This window comes from Ursus americanus, chromosome 1, assembly GCF_024610735.1.
Source record: "Ursus americanus isolate L20-20 chromosome 1, mUrsAme1.1.p, whole genome shotgun sequence".
NCBI lineage: Eukaryota > Metazoa > Chordata > Mammalia > Carnivora > Ursidae > Ursus > Ursus americanus.
In genome coordinates this window covers 37,616,916-37,630,482 of record NC_142127.1, presented here as the reverse complement: position 1 = coordinate 37,630,482, position 13,567 = coordinate 37,616,916, and the positions used below count along the sequence as shown (strand labels likewise).

Here is a 13,567-nt window from a genome sequence, read left to right as displayed (position 1 = left end):
CGCCGCGCGGCCTCTCCTCCTCCCACCCCGGCCGCGGGAGCCCGGCTCGGGCCTGCCCGGCCGCCGCCCCGCCTCTGAGAAGCCCCGCGGGCTGCGCGCTCGCAGCCTCCTCCGGGCCCGCCAGACCGCGCCGGGCGCGCCGGGGGCGGCACGGCCAGGCTCGGCGGGGCTCGGCGGGCTCGCCCCCGGCCGGGCGCCTGCAGGGGGCGCGGGGACGGCCCCGCCCCGCCGCCTTCCCTCTCCCTCCCGGCTCCCTGGATCCGCGCCGGGAGGAAATGATGTGTTGCTGCCTGGTTAATCACAGCTCCAGACACTCATTGGCCGAGCGCTCCGCAGCCACTTCCTTCTCCTCCTCCTCCCGCTCCTCCCGCTCCGGCTCCTGCTCTTTGCAGCCGCCGCCGCCGCAGCCTCCCCCTCCGCGCCGGGGGAACTTTTCTACTCTCTGTGACCGTCTCCCCCGCCGCCCCTCGGGCGAGCCTCCCCCCGAGCCGCCCGCCCCGCCCGCGGTCGCCCTCCCAGCCCGTGCCGCTGCGCCTCGGGAAGTTTATTCCGCCCGCCCTCCTCCCCTTCCTCCTCCTCCTCCTCTTCACCCCGCCTCCCCTCCCTCCCCCGGCTCTTTCCCCCGGGTGGCTGCCGCCGCCGCCGCCGCTGCCAGGCTGCTCCTCAGCCAGCCGCGCCGGCCCTAGGGCTGGAGAGCCCCTGGCCGTCCGCACCGCCCGGCTGCAGCCGCCGCGGCCGCCGCTCGGGGCCGGCCGCCGGCCCTCGGCCCCGCAGAGTTCCGGGCTCTCTCGCCGGCTGCACCGCCCCGCCCCGCCCCGCGCCGCTCCGCGCCGACCTGCAGCGCCCGGCTGGCTCGCACTCCGCCTCCCCCGGCTCAGCCCCGGCCGCGGCGGGACCAGAGGTGAGGGCAGGTCGCCGGCCGCGCCGCGGGAGCTGGGAGGACCGAGGGAGGAGGGAGCCTGGCGGGAGAAGAGGCTGGGATTGGGGGTGGGAGGGTGGGCGTCTGCGGTGCCTCCCCCTCGCTTTCATTCCTTTCTCCCCCAGGCTTCATCCACTCTCGATGGGGGAAGCAGCCGCGGAACAAAACTGTCTTGCTTTGGGCCTGAACTGCTGGTGGGATATGGGAGAGGACAGAGGCAGGGAGTGTGTGTGTGTGGGTGGGGGGGTCACTGGTTTGCAGCGTGTGTGTTTTGTGTGTGTGTGTGTGTGTGTGTGTGTGTGTGTGTGTGTAGCGAACTCCTTCAGGGTGTGCGCCGCTGACTTGTAAATCGATCTGGTCGCCCGACCACGGGCTCACCTTCCCAGCTGAGCTTGGTACAGAGTAAAGGGATGGGCTAATCACCCCCACCCTCAAAATATCCGTCTCTTCCAAGAGGAATTTTCTGCTGGAGAGACAGCCAATAAACTCTGCTCAACTCCCTCCCGCCCTCCGTTCTTCCCTAGCTGCAGTTTCAAAAGGCTTCAAAGCCAGGAATGTGGGATTCATCTCCCGATCCCCAGAAGGCAAATGTGGTTACAGATGTTGCACGGTGCTTTGCCAAGTTTAAAACCCTTCCTTCAACACTGTAACCAAAACAGTGAGGCTAGAACCTGGGGCGCGCTAGGGAGAGATGTGGGCTTCTGGGGCCGCAGGATTCACTAACTTCCTTCGGGTTCTAGGCTGGCTTAGGTCTGTCCAGTTTGCCGCAGATATGTCTCTTCCCACCCCCCCCCCCAACCTCCTTCCCCTGGAGTTTTGAACGCTCCTTGCATGGGAGAAAAGATGTAGAGGAAGCTCCTTAGGGAAGGAAACATTCCACTTAGTAACAGAAGAAAAGTCTTGGTTAAAAAGTTGTGCTTAATTTGGCTTTTGGAGAGAGGTAGCAAAGCGATCAATGGATTTGTTAATTTTATTGGGCTTTCTTTTTTGAGGGGCGTGTGTGTGTGAGTGATGGGAGTTAGGTGATGAGAAAAAGGACTGATCTCATACATAGTTTGTATATTTTTGAGAAGAGCCCTCTAATTGAGACTTAGATATAACCCAGTGGTTTTAAAGAATCCTGTCCCAGAGATGCAGACTGCTCTGACAGCCCAAGGGAAGGCGGTGGCAAAAAATAGACACCACCTCCCTTTTCCCCCAAAAAAATTCTTCCTGGAAAGGTGGTGTTAAGAAATTTCAGAGATGGGCTGATCCAAGTGGCAGGCCTTAAATGGAAACACTATAGTATGTCTTGGCACTTGTCTCTGGAGGTGGGTGGCTGGCTGGGGGCCCGGGCTTGGGCAGCCAGCAGACACTAGACTTGTGCTGACCTCAGACACTGGCCTCGCCATCCAGCTTTACAGTATGCTTAAGTATGAAATATGGGCCTCACCTATTTCACTGATGGGGACGCAGGGGTCATGAGGTTGTCCTAGGCCTGGACAGGACTTGGATCACCAGGTTTCTAAGGCCAAATCACTTTTTTGTGTGAGGCAGTAGTTTTTGTTTTCTGGCCTGGAACTAAAAACACAAAACAAACACCAACACAGAAGTCTTTTGAAGCTGAAATGTGTAGGTCTTAAATTGATGGAATTGTGTGGTGGATAATAGCATTTCTACTGTCACCCCTCATGCAAATACTCAAAAGGTGATGAATGATGGTGCAGTAAATTCTGGATAGATGGCAAAAATCAAGGGCCGGGGTGGGGATAGATTGGGTTCATACTCTCCTTTTCTGGTGGTTTGGGGGACTTTTTCCTGAAATGGAGAGAGTGGGTTTTAAATAAAGACTTGATATAGGTAGGAGTTTTACAACTTTTGTACCTTGGAAGAGAGTGATCATTAGAATCTGAGTAAGTTTCTTGTTATCTCTAAGTAATTTAAAAGAATATTAAGGTTGCCACATAGAGATGGAGGAGGCTGCCTTATTCAGGAATGTAATTAATTTCAGAAGTGGGAACTTAATGCCATTAGTAGCATTGTAATGATTTTTTTTTCAGAGTAGTGATTTACCAGATTCTGTGCATCTGTCCACCAAACAGCTAACAGTGATTGAATCGGTAAATAGAGACTATGCCTCTATCTTACCATAGATTGCACTGAACTAATACCGTGATGATCATGATAGACTTCTAGGTAAGGTTGGATCAAGTAGTCCGGCCTTCTGGGGGAGGAAGGGACAGGGCAGAAATGCATTTGAAAAATGATCCTGTTATTCAAGGTCATGAGGTGAAGATGGAATCAATGTGTGTGTGTGTGTGTGTGTGTGTGTGTGCGCGCACGGGTGTGCGTGCGCAAAAAGTACGTTAGACAAAGAGGAGCTGGGTCGGGCCACTGTGTTCTGTGCTTGTTCGGTTGGATCCCTGCGTCTTGATTTACTTTTATGTGAAGGGATCTGATGCACACCTTGTGAGAACTTGGGGGGAAGTGAACTATTAATGGTAGCAAGACCCTTTGATGTGTTTTGAATGAATTTGGTGACAGATATGATGGGGGAGCCCTGGATATGTGCTAGGCACAGGTGCTCGGTTCTTTACATGCATTTTTCATTACATTTTCACAGCAACCATATGTTTTATTATGATTTCACTCTTTTATGATGGGAAATTGAGGCATTCGGAAATTGAGCGAGTCGCCCTAGTTGTAGAGTGGTGGAGTGGGGATTTGAACCAGGAGTTTGGAGACTCTGGAACCCATGTTCTCAGGCCCTTTTGCCAGTGTTTGCCAAATTTCATTCACTCATACATCGTCTTCATGAGTTTACCAGGGCTAAGTGTCAGTCTCTTAATTATTTAGTATTTTTCTTTAAAGCAATGTGATTGACCTTAGAAAAGCTAAAAAGATGCCATCTTTTCAGAGGAAACAATATATCATTGCCATATTTGGAAAGCCAACTCACTTGTTAGTAATGGGAGGTAATCATAAAGATGCGTTTATACTTATAATAAAGCCTCAAATTCAGGACAGTGATTACCTGGGGTGTGCATGTGTGTTTTGCAGGGACCTGGGGATCGGGGTGGAGGAGGCAGGTTGATGATATGGCACTGGCAACATTCTGGGTTTTTGGCATGAGTGGTGGGTTCAGGGGTGTTGATTTTATTTTTAGACTTTATAACCTACATACATGATACATATTTTTCTGTAAAAAGATAAAGAAAATTAAACACACGGCTATTAACGTAATGACTACTTGGGGAATATTTCACTGCACTATTATGACTCTAGACAGCTTGGTGCTTGTGCGAAGTCAGCACGCAAATGCTGTTGGCTGATTGATAAGACCCCAGGTGATAATTTTAAAGCAAGCTGATTGTTGTCGTACCTGAATGAGATTGAGGTATGTCCCCTCTTCTATAGTGTCCTGTTTCCACTCTCATTTCAATATTGTGACCAAAATAATAGCATGGGCTGCAGGGTGGTTTCTCCTGACTGTGGGTACGGGAGACGGGGGCTGAGCCGAAGCTGGCACTTGTCACCTGCACCTTGTCGCATACAGCTAGTGCTCAGGATGGGGCAAAAAATGCTGTCATGAAGTGTTACAACGCTTTCATTTTTACCCAGTGGGTTAAGTGTGACCGTTTAGACTGGGAAGCCGGTATTTAAGTGGAAGCAAAGCCTGGGTGAAATGTTAACAGCGTTACACTGGTGAGGCTGGGCGACGAAGCCATCAGATTTTAGCTGGAGCCCACAGAGTCTCCTGTTTTATTTTCCCAAGCAAGTATTGGGCACTGTGGCTTTATTCCTGGAAATGAGAATTTGAATTCGGTTTCCTGGTACAAAATGCCTTCTTTGATCTCTTGCAGTAAGAACTTTGTGTTTCTTTCTGTGGCCAATTCCAGCTCTCAGAAGAACCAAGTGGAAGGTTTACCTCTTCTTTTTTAGCAGTTGGCTATAGACTGCTCTTGCTTGCTGTGCTAGATTAAGAATCCGAAGTTCCAAAGCAGGATTGTCTGTTGGAAGGGGCATTTTCATATAAAAGACTCCTTTTGAAAGAGCTTCCGAAGATGATGTGGTTGGCAAATCATGGCCTTTGGTTCAGGTGGGAGGTAGTTTGTTTGAACTTATGACCCCAAAATTAACTAACGAGACCCAGCAGCTTCCTTTTTGAAGTTAAAACAGATACTTCCCTGTCCCCAGTTTTCAAACCAACTGCCCAGTCCAATAATATTCCTGTGCCCTTACGTGCATTTTGGGAAATCTGAGCTCCTTTATATGTCTACCGACTCTTCTGTGATCCATGAGAGTTTTGTTTTCCGGAGCCACCACTGCTCATTTGTTTGATTTTTGGGTTTCGGTCTCTGACCAACATTCCACTTTACCCATTCGGGTTGCTTCATTGTTTGCTCTGGGTACTTGGCCTTTATTTCCGTGACCAGGAAAGTGACTCTGAGTTTTAGTTTTTCCAGATTTTGTGGAGGTTCATGCAGTGGGTGGAGTTTGTTTTTTTGGACGGTGGGGCAAGTTCAGGGGTCCCCTTTGGCATAGGTGTCCTGATGGTTCTTCTGTCAGGTGTTGTGATAGGTTCAGCTCTTTCTCATCATGAGGCCAGATCTTGGAGTCGGTCCCTTGCATTGCCCTTCCCCCCACTTTTGGGGAGAGCTGAATCCTCAGGGCTCAGAGTAATCTCAGTGCAGGAATGCTTCCTGGATTTTGCCTTTTGACATTTTCCTAGCATTTTATCATCTTTACTACTCATTCTGGGACTTGATTGATCTTTTTGAGGGCAAGGACTTCCGGGTATTCACACCTCCACTTATTTGTTCGACATCATTCATTCTCCTTCACCGATTTAAAGCCTTTCGAAATTCCCTCATTGGGCTCTTTGAGGGCAAGGACTGTGTCTTAGTCATCTTTTGTATATGTTTTGCACCTAACACAATGCCTGGCCCAGACCACACAGTCAGTAAATGGTTTTTTAATTGTCGAAAGAATGAATGGATGATTGCATATTAGAGAAGCAGACAAGCCCAGTACTCGAGGGAATCAGGGAGGCAGCCTGACTGAGAGCAGATGATACCAGACACAGAGATCCTTAAGGGTGAGTTTGGGAAGCAAGGATGAAAGACACTCTAGGTATATACCCCTTTTTCATGCTTGATATTGTAACGTAGTGGATTCAGCACACATGTATTGTATTCTTTTCAGTTTCTGCTTCCTATTGTTTTTGGGTTTAAGGGCGCAACCTCCTATTTTGGGAAGAATATGTCAACGCATATTTAATATCCTACAGAGCATCGAATCCTGTGATACTGAGTGCATGGCTGGGACTCGTTTAGGTGGTGAATTGACTCCTTCACACTGACTTTGTCCTGTTGCATATATTCACAAATAGTTGACAATGAAAACAGTGTGGTAGGCAGTGCTCATGTGGAGAGGTGGAATGTGGATGACCTCGTTGGAAAATGGATGGAATCCAGAGTGAGCTTCTCTCTTGATAGGTTTTAAGGGCTGATTTGAGTGGGCATGCCATGTAGACTTTTTCTGCTTGACTACTTGATAGCTGGGTGCCTTGCTCACCTGTGAAAGTTAGCATGGGTCATCACTAGCCTCCGTGCAGCATGGATGACGTTGAACATGAGATCACTCTGGGGTGCCTGGCTGGCTGAGATGGTAGGTCATGCTACTCTTGATCTTTGGGGTCATGAGTTCATGGGTGTAGAGCTACTTTAAAAAAAAAAATTGTAACACAAAGAAAATAAGATTGCTCTAGCTTTTATTTTTCTTTTTTAGGCAATTATGAAAGAATTATCAGTTGAACTAAAAATAACCTTGAGTTTCATGGGAAATATACAGAGGGGCTAAAGGAACACAGGAGTGGTCTTCGACAAAGCTGGGTGTTAGATGTGGGATGGTACTTGGAATTTGAAGAGAGTGGATACTGAGAAAGAACTTGAGAAAAAGCATCCTGGTGTAGAGGGGGGATGAGTTGAAGGGACGTTTTAAGCCAAGTTGGGAACCTTCTACTATTGTAGCTGTTGATGAATGGTAGTGTACTCTCTGAAAATGTAATGTGTTGATGGATCACTCTCCTTAAGTTATAGGTTCATACTTAGAAGTAAATACCACTAAGAGGGGCGCCTGGGTGGCTCAGTCGTTAAGCGTCTGCCTTCAGCTCAGGGCGTGATCCCAGAGTCGTGGGATCGAGCCCCACATCGGGCTCCTCTGCTGGGAGCCTGCTTCTCCCTCTCCCACTCTCCCTGCCTGTGTTCCCTCTCCCTGGCTGTCTCTCTCTCTGTCAAATAAATAAATAAAATCTTAAAAAAATACCACTAATAGAGCTGGAGCTTTTGGACTCGTAACTTGATGTTAGGGACTTACACAAGATAGAAGTATACATAGGAACAACCAGTAGGAGGAAGAAGTATCGGTGGTTATCTAGAGTGACCTTTATCTTCCTTTCAAGAATAAGGAAAATGGTAAGGGACAAGTGTGCCAAGTGTTATTTTTTTAAAATGTTTTTTGAACTTGAAGAAAACTGTTGTGTACAACAGGTGGCAAGAACAAATATTCTCTTCCTTTGTGAGTATGGCCTAGGAAAAATGGAAAATCTCAGTCTCCGGAAATTATATAAACATAAATGTTCTAGTTCAGTGTTTTAAAAACATTTTTTACTCACAGCAAGACATTTTACATCATGACTGAGTACACACGCATGCACACATGCATATTAAAAATAAAGCTGAATTATAATTTTTACAAAAGAATATAGCAGTGAGTCCTAATTTCTAGTCAAATTTTTTTAAAAAAATTCTGTTCTCTATTTACTACATTGATTTCACAACTTGCTAATGGGTTCTAACCAGCAGTATGAAAAAAAACCACTATTCTAGATATTGTGGAAATCAGCCTTAATTTGTTTATTGGACATTTGCTAATCTGGATGAGAATTTTGTTTTTCTTGTTGTATGAGTCTCAATTATTCTACAGATGGTCCATGCCCTTCTGCTCTCCCCCCATTCCCCCACCCATTGTTCTTTCCTCTGTATAGGGGTCTTTGCTTGTTTCTCCACATCAGATTAAAGTGACTGATATGTGCTTTGGACCAGCTCCAAAAGTACAGCCTCATCTTGATTCTAATCAGCATCAAAGGTGGGGCTAATTAGTTTAAACTGGTGGCAGGAGCCACTTAGCTCCCTGTTTATTTAGATTATATTTGAAATGGGATGGTGACTGTAAGTAATCAGGGGACTGCAGAAGTCCCTTTTTCCGTCACCTGCACCAAAAGGATAGGAGAGAGGTAGGGAAGGTGACCCGATACAGTTATTGTTCCAGAGCACAAAACAAGGTTAGTAGGGGCCAGCTCTTTGCACTCAAAGATGTAAGTAAGAGCTTAATTGGTGGCTGCAGTCATCCTTGCTGTCATCGTCCTTATCATTAAAATCTCCCTGGCTTGCTGCTGCTCCTTCCTCCTTTCCCCTCTTCTCCTCCCTTCCTTTGTTGAGCATTTGTCTGGGCCTCCTGTACCTGGGGCCTGGCCTGGAGAGGACAGTAACATTAAGCTGAGCTTAAGGTGCGCTTGAGTAGGGACTGAAGAATTGCACATCTGACTGTGAACGGCAGAAGGCCAAGTATCTCGGTCACGAGATACAGGGGGATAAGGATCAAACAACACCTTTGAGGAAGTGACTGTTTGGCCTTGGAAAAAGGTACCATTTCGATGTTATCATTTTCAGAGCTCTCTCTCTATGTATAGGTTGTGGGGGAGGCAACCTGCCAAAGCCAAGGGATGGGGCGAGTCAACATGAGGTAGCTGGCTTTTGCTTAAGAGCCAAGGTGTATGAAAACATAGCTGCACCTATTTGCCATCACAGGGGTCAGACTCGGTGCCTCGAGGGGCGGCTTCGCAGAGAGGCGGCGTGACCTGAGACAGCTGGAAGGAAGAGCCAGTTCACGTCTCTGGTTTTGCACCAATGCCGGCGTCGAAGTCGGGCACAGCGGCCGGTGCTATGGCCGTGGTTCTGGTGCCCGTCCTCCCCCATGTTGTTTATTTATTTATTTTTTTGCCAAGCCTATATGGTAACTCCTGGAAGTTAAAAGGCCTGTGACGTGACGTGACTGTGGAGAGCACATTAGGGTGAGCCCGGTAGAAGAAAGCTTAGAAAGGGAGATCTAGAGCCAAACTATGGTTTACTTTGAATGCCGGGCCAAAGATTTTAGACGTGATTCTGTAATAGCAACAGTAAGAGAACATCTCTAAGGGAGGCCCTGGTCAGGCCCCTTACTTGCGTTCTCTCATTTATGGCTCACACCCAGGCTACGAGGTACCCCTGTTTATTATCCCCATTTTACAGACGGAGAAACTGAGACTCAGAGGGGTGAGGTCACACATCCACACTTTAAGCCGGGCTGTGCATTCCAAATCACTTGCTCTAAAGCCGAATTTGAAAACTGGTGGCCCCTGGGCTGAGTACACCTCAGACTTATGTCCCTTTTGATACCGTATGTACAACCTTTTTTTTTTTAAATAGTTGCCATCATTTAAATATGGGGATATTTCCCAGAAAAAGTTCAGCTTTCCACGTTCTTCTGCAAGACTGCAAGCCCTGGCAGCACAAGGCCCGCATTCCTGCAGGGACCTGCCAGGGCTCCTTGTTACTGTGTCTCTCTGAGTGGACGTGTGTGCTTGGTCTGCCACAGTCCCAGCTCAGCCTGTTTTCTCCCAGACACTGAGGCCCAGCATACTTGCTCTTTATGCTTTCTTCTCCCAGCCTGCTCACTCTTACGTGCTAACTGCATTGTCCCTATGGCATATTCGTTGGAGACCCCTGAGCCTTCTGTATGGCCACAGATCAGTGGTGAGGGCAGATGGCCAGTAGCTAAGGGAAGTGAGAGTAGGTGGAATTAGGATTTTGGCCTTGGGCTGGAGAAGCCAGAAGAGGCACACGTCATTTCTGTGAAGAAAGGAAAGGGGTGAGTGGGAGGCAAAAGGATCCGACTTAGGGAACATGGATGACTGAGAGAATGGTGTTGATCTTAAAAGAAAACGAAAGGTTAAGAGGAGCTGGCTGGGAGTAGGGCATGGTATTGGGGTTCAGGTTCTCGTGGAATAAGCGCATAGAAGAGGGCTTGCTTGAGTCAGAAATACAGCACTGGAACCAGTAGATAAGGGCTCGGAGCTGTGGGGATTAGATCTGTGTGACAGGATGCCATCCTGGGGCATTTGGATCTGGGGAGAAAGGTCCCTTTTGGAAATAGGAAGAAATAGGCTACGGTCTGAATGATAAAATGAACCAGCTATAAAGAGCTCAAAGTCTCTTACTGAATTTTTTGGGTCAAGTGCCTTATCTTGCAAATAAATGAAATGTTTATCCTAATAAAGGAATACTGTAACCGTCTTCAACTTTTGAACATGGGACCTGATACGTATCTGCTCATAGAATCAAAGACAGAAATACTGTTTGATGGACGACACCTATAATTTATGTTTATGCCTATTGCACTGAGCCTAATTTAGGTGAAAGAAATTCTAACAATGATTTTTTAAAATTTTTTTATTTTTTGGTATCTCAGGTGCCAGAAAAAGTGGTCGCTCTAGCCCTGAGATGGGGAAAACAGTGCCAGAAGCGAATGGCTTGTTTTGAGATTTATTCTTTTAGCCAGTTTAGGATGGAAATGTCCTTTTTAAATTACAGATGAGTTTTTTTTTTTCTTTTCTCATTCTTATCTTGGCTTGTTTGTTTAGGATTCCCTCCAACTCATTGTTACTTAATCGGCTAGGTCCTCCTCTGCTGCTCCCCTTCTCCCGCTTGATTCCCTTTTGATCCCTGAAGGTCTTACTGTTTTAGGACATTCTAAGCACAGGTGGAGTGAATCTTTCCCAGATGTGGCTATTGAGCATGAAAATCTTCCAGGAAGGCCTTTCTTTTATTCTCATACTTTTTGTTAATTAAGTTTTTAATTTTAATTCCAGTATAGTTAACATACAGTGTTCTGTTGTTCTCATACTTTTGTCTCAGACATTACGGTCTCCTTTTTTGGGCCACATGATTCTAAAAAAAAAAAAAAAAAAAAAGTCAAATTGTTTTTATTTCTAATTCATAGCTTTATTTCATTACATGAGTACATTAATATGGGTTCCCATAATTTTTTTCTTAACCAAATATTTTTGTTTTTTTTGTGATAGTTTGTTTTAGAGACGATATTGATGGGGTGTTGCCTGTGCTCAGTACAAGGTTTGACGTACAGGAAGGGGCTATAGCAAAGGTGACTTTTGTCCTCCGGCTTCTACTCTCCCTTCCTAGAAACGAATTGTATATCCTTGCAGTGGTCATTTTTACATTTACAAACTTATACTAATGGGTTTTTCTTGTAAATATAGTATATAGCACATACTTCACTTCTTTACCTGGCTTTTTTCACGTATTTTATCTTGGACATCTTTTCCTGTCAGTATGAACAGTTTCCTTATTCTTTTGAAAGGTAATTCCATAGTGTAGATGTATCATAATGTATTTAACTAGTCTTTTACTTAATTTAGGTAACATTATGTGTTACAGTGTTGCAGTGGCTATCTTTATGTATGCTGTATCTTGATGTATGCTGTATCTACACGCTGATGTGTATGTAGATATATATGGAGAGCTGTCTGTCTCCTGTATATGGGAGGGGGGTAACTATCAAGGACTAAAATTACTGAATCTAGGGGTATTTACATTTTAAATTACAGTAGAGGTTATACCAAGAATTTGATTTTTGAGTTGTGTGAGTGAAGCAAGGCTGCATGGTGGAAATGACAAAGTAACCCATGAGACTCAAGCAGGAGTCTGTTTTCTGGTGTAAACCAGTTTTGTGGCCCAAGAAAGTCACTTTCTTCACTTCTTTCTTCATGGTGCTTTTTTCATCTGTTTGGAAGAGCAGAGACTCAGCTATTTCTGAAGTTTAATAATTTGTTGATTCTCTTTCAGTCTCCCTCCTTTTGGTACTTCCAGTAATTGGAGCTTGATGATTTTTTTTTTCCTTCCTTGTGTGAGTTTGAGTCTGAAGAACCCTGGGCTTTGGAAGCCTTGCTAACCACAGCTTTACTTTGATTGTTTTAAAGCGCTGTGTCTCGGTTGTGCTTTATGTTAAAAGCAGAGCTTATATGGCTGATTATCTTTAAAAAAAATATGGTGAGTGGTAAGTAGGCATTTAGTGACCAAGAAACTCATATAGTCAGCTTTTTATTATTGATCAAGAATAGAGGCAATGGATTTTTAGACTTAGGGAAAAAGTTTTAGTTTTGTAATAGCTCTTAAAAAAAAGCAATAAGCATATGATAGACAGTTTTTAAGAAGCAGCAAATTTTTATTTATGATTTTGGAGCATACCAGCGTGGACTGCTTTTGATCATTCAAAGTTTTTATAACATGAAGAAGATACAATAGGGGGTTATTGGAAATTTTGAGGTATTTAGCTCATATAGCTTAATAAAATGGTTGGGTTTCCCGGCAGTAACCAAATTAGATGTATTTAAAAATTCAAACCCAAGTAAATAAAATTTAATATAAAATTCATGTGTTTTTTCCCCATGCTTCATTTTCTTCTTTAGAAATTGGCTCCCCCAGAATGAAGCAACATGCTTAGATTTTTCAATTCAAAGACAAAAATTTTGGGCTGCTAGTATAAATGTAATTTTCCTGGAAAAGATTTTGAGCTCTTGGTTACTCATTAAAAAAAAAAAAAATTACTTAGTAAAGCTCTTTAAGTATACAAATTGATTCATTTAGCTGTAGAGTAGCAAAAAAAAAAAAAAAAAAAAAAGGAAGCAACTTAAATGTTCTATAATAACCTACGTATATAACCTTTATATATGTTATATATATATGTATGTATATATATGCACACACTTTTGTTCATAAAATGGAAAATTATATAGTCACCAAAAATATTATCTGAGATGAATTTTCAGGGACAGATCTCACCTTCAAAGTAACCTTCTGAAAAGAGGGTTTTGTTGGCTTTTCCATCTACTTAGATCCTTTCTTCTTTTCCGTATCTTTTTTTTTTTAAGATTTTATTTATTTGAGAGAGGGAGAGAGCACACTCACGAGTGGGGGGAGGGCAGAGACAGAGGGAGGAGCAGACTCCCTGCTGAATGACCTGAGCCCAGCAGACGCTTAACCTGAGCCACACAGGTGCCCCTCTTCTTTTCTGTACCTTACGTATGCTACCATATATATATATATATATATATATATACTACCCATAATGTCTGGGGTAAATACCAAGAACAGAGACTGTGGTACTCTGAGTGTGTGTTTGTATCCAGTGCTTAGTATACTGCTTTATCCATAGTAGGCATGCAGCAGTTTTTGGAATGAACAGAATAGGCCACAAAGAGTATACAAAATGACATTAAGTAGAAAAAACAGGACACAAATACCATACAATTCCATACCCATAAATTATATACAATTCCATAAATGTAAGTAGACATAAAACATAGTACAATTCCAGACTTGTAGTTATATACATATGGACATAGGAAAGAAAAAAAAGACTGGTAGGAAATAAACGGGACTATTAACAGTTATCGTCTTTGAGCTGTGGGTCGTGCATAATTTTGAAGAGAAAATCTTTAAATACAAACGGGTGAAGTAAATATTGGAAGATTATGTCACCTCAGTAATG

General features: G+C 44.8%; 1 protein-coding gene across 6 annotated transcripts in view; it reads left to right on the top strand.

The window, feature by feature from the left end:
* Nucleotides 1–410: 410 nt before the first annotated feature.
* Nucleotides 411–13,567, top strand: part of ACVR1 (activin A receptor type 1) — a 128,965-nt gene continuing 115,808 nt past the window's right edge. For 5 of the 6 annotated variants that reach the window (XM_045781575.2, XM_045781559.2, XM_087860901.1 and 2 more), the window contains exon 1: nucleotides 412–901. The gene's annotated coding sequence lies outside the window, so the exon portion shown is untranslated. Of the gene's footprint in view, nucleotides 902–13,567 lie in introns of all 6 variants that reach the window. The other variant, XM_087860890.1, reaches the window with a different exon arrangement.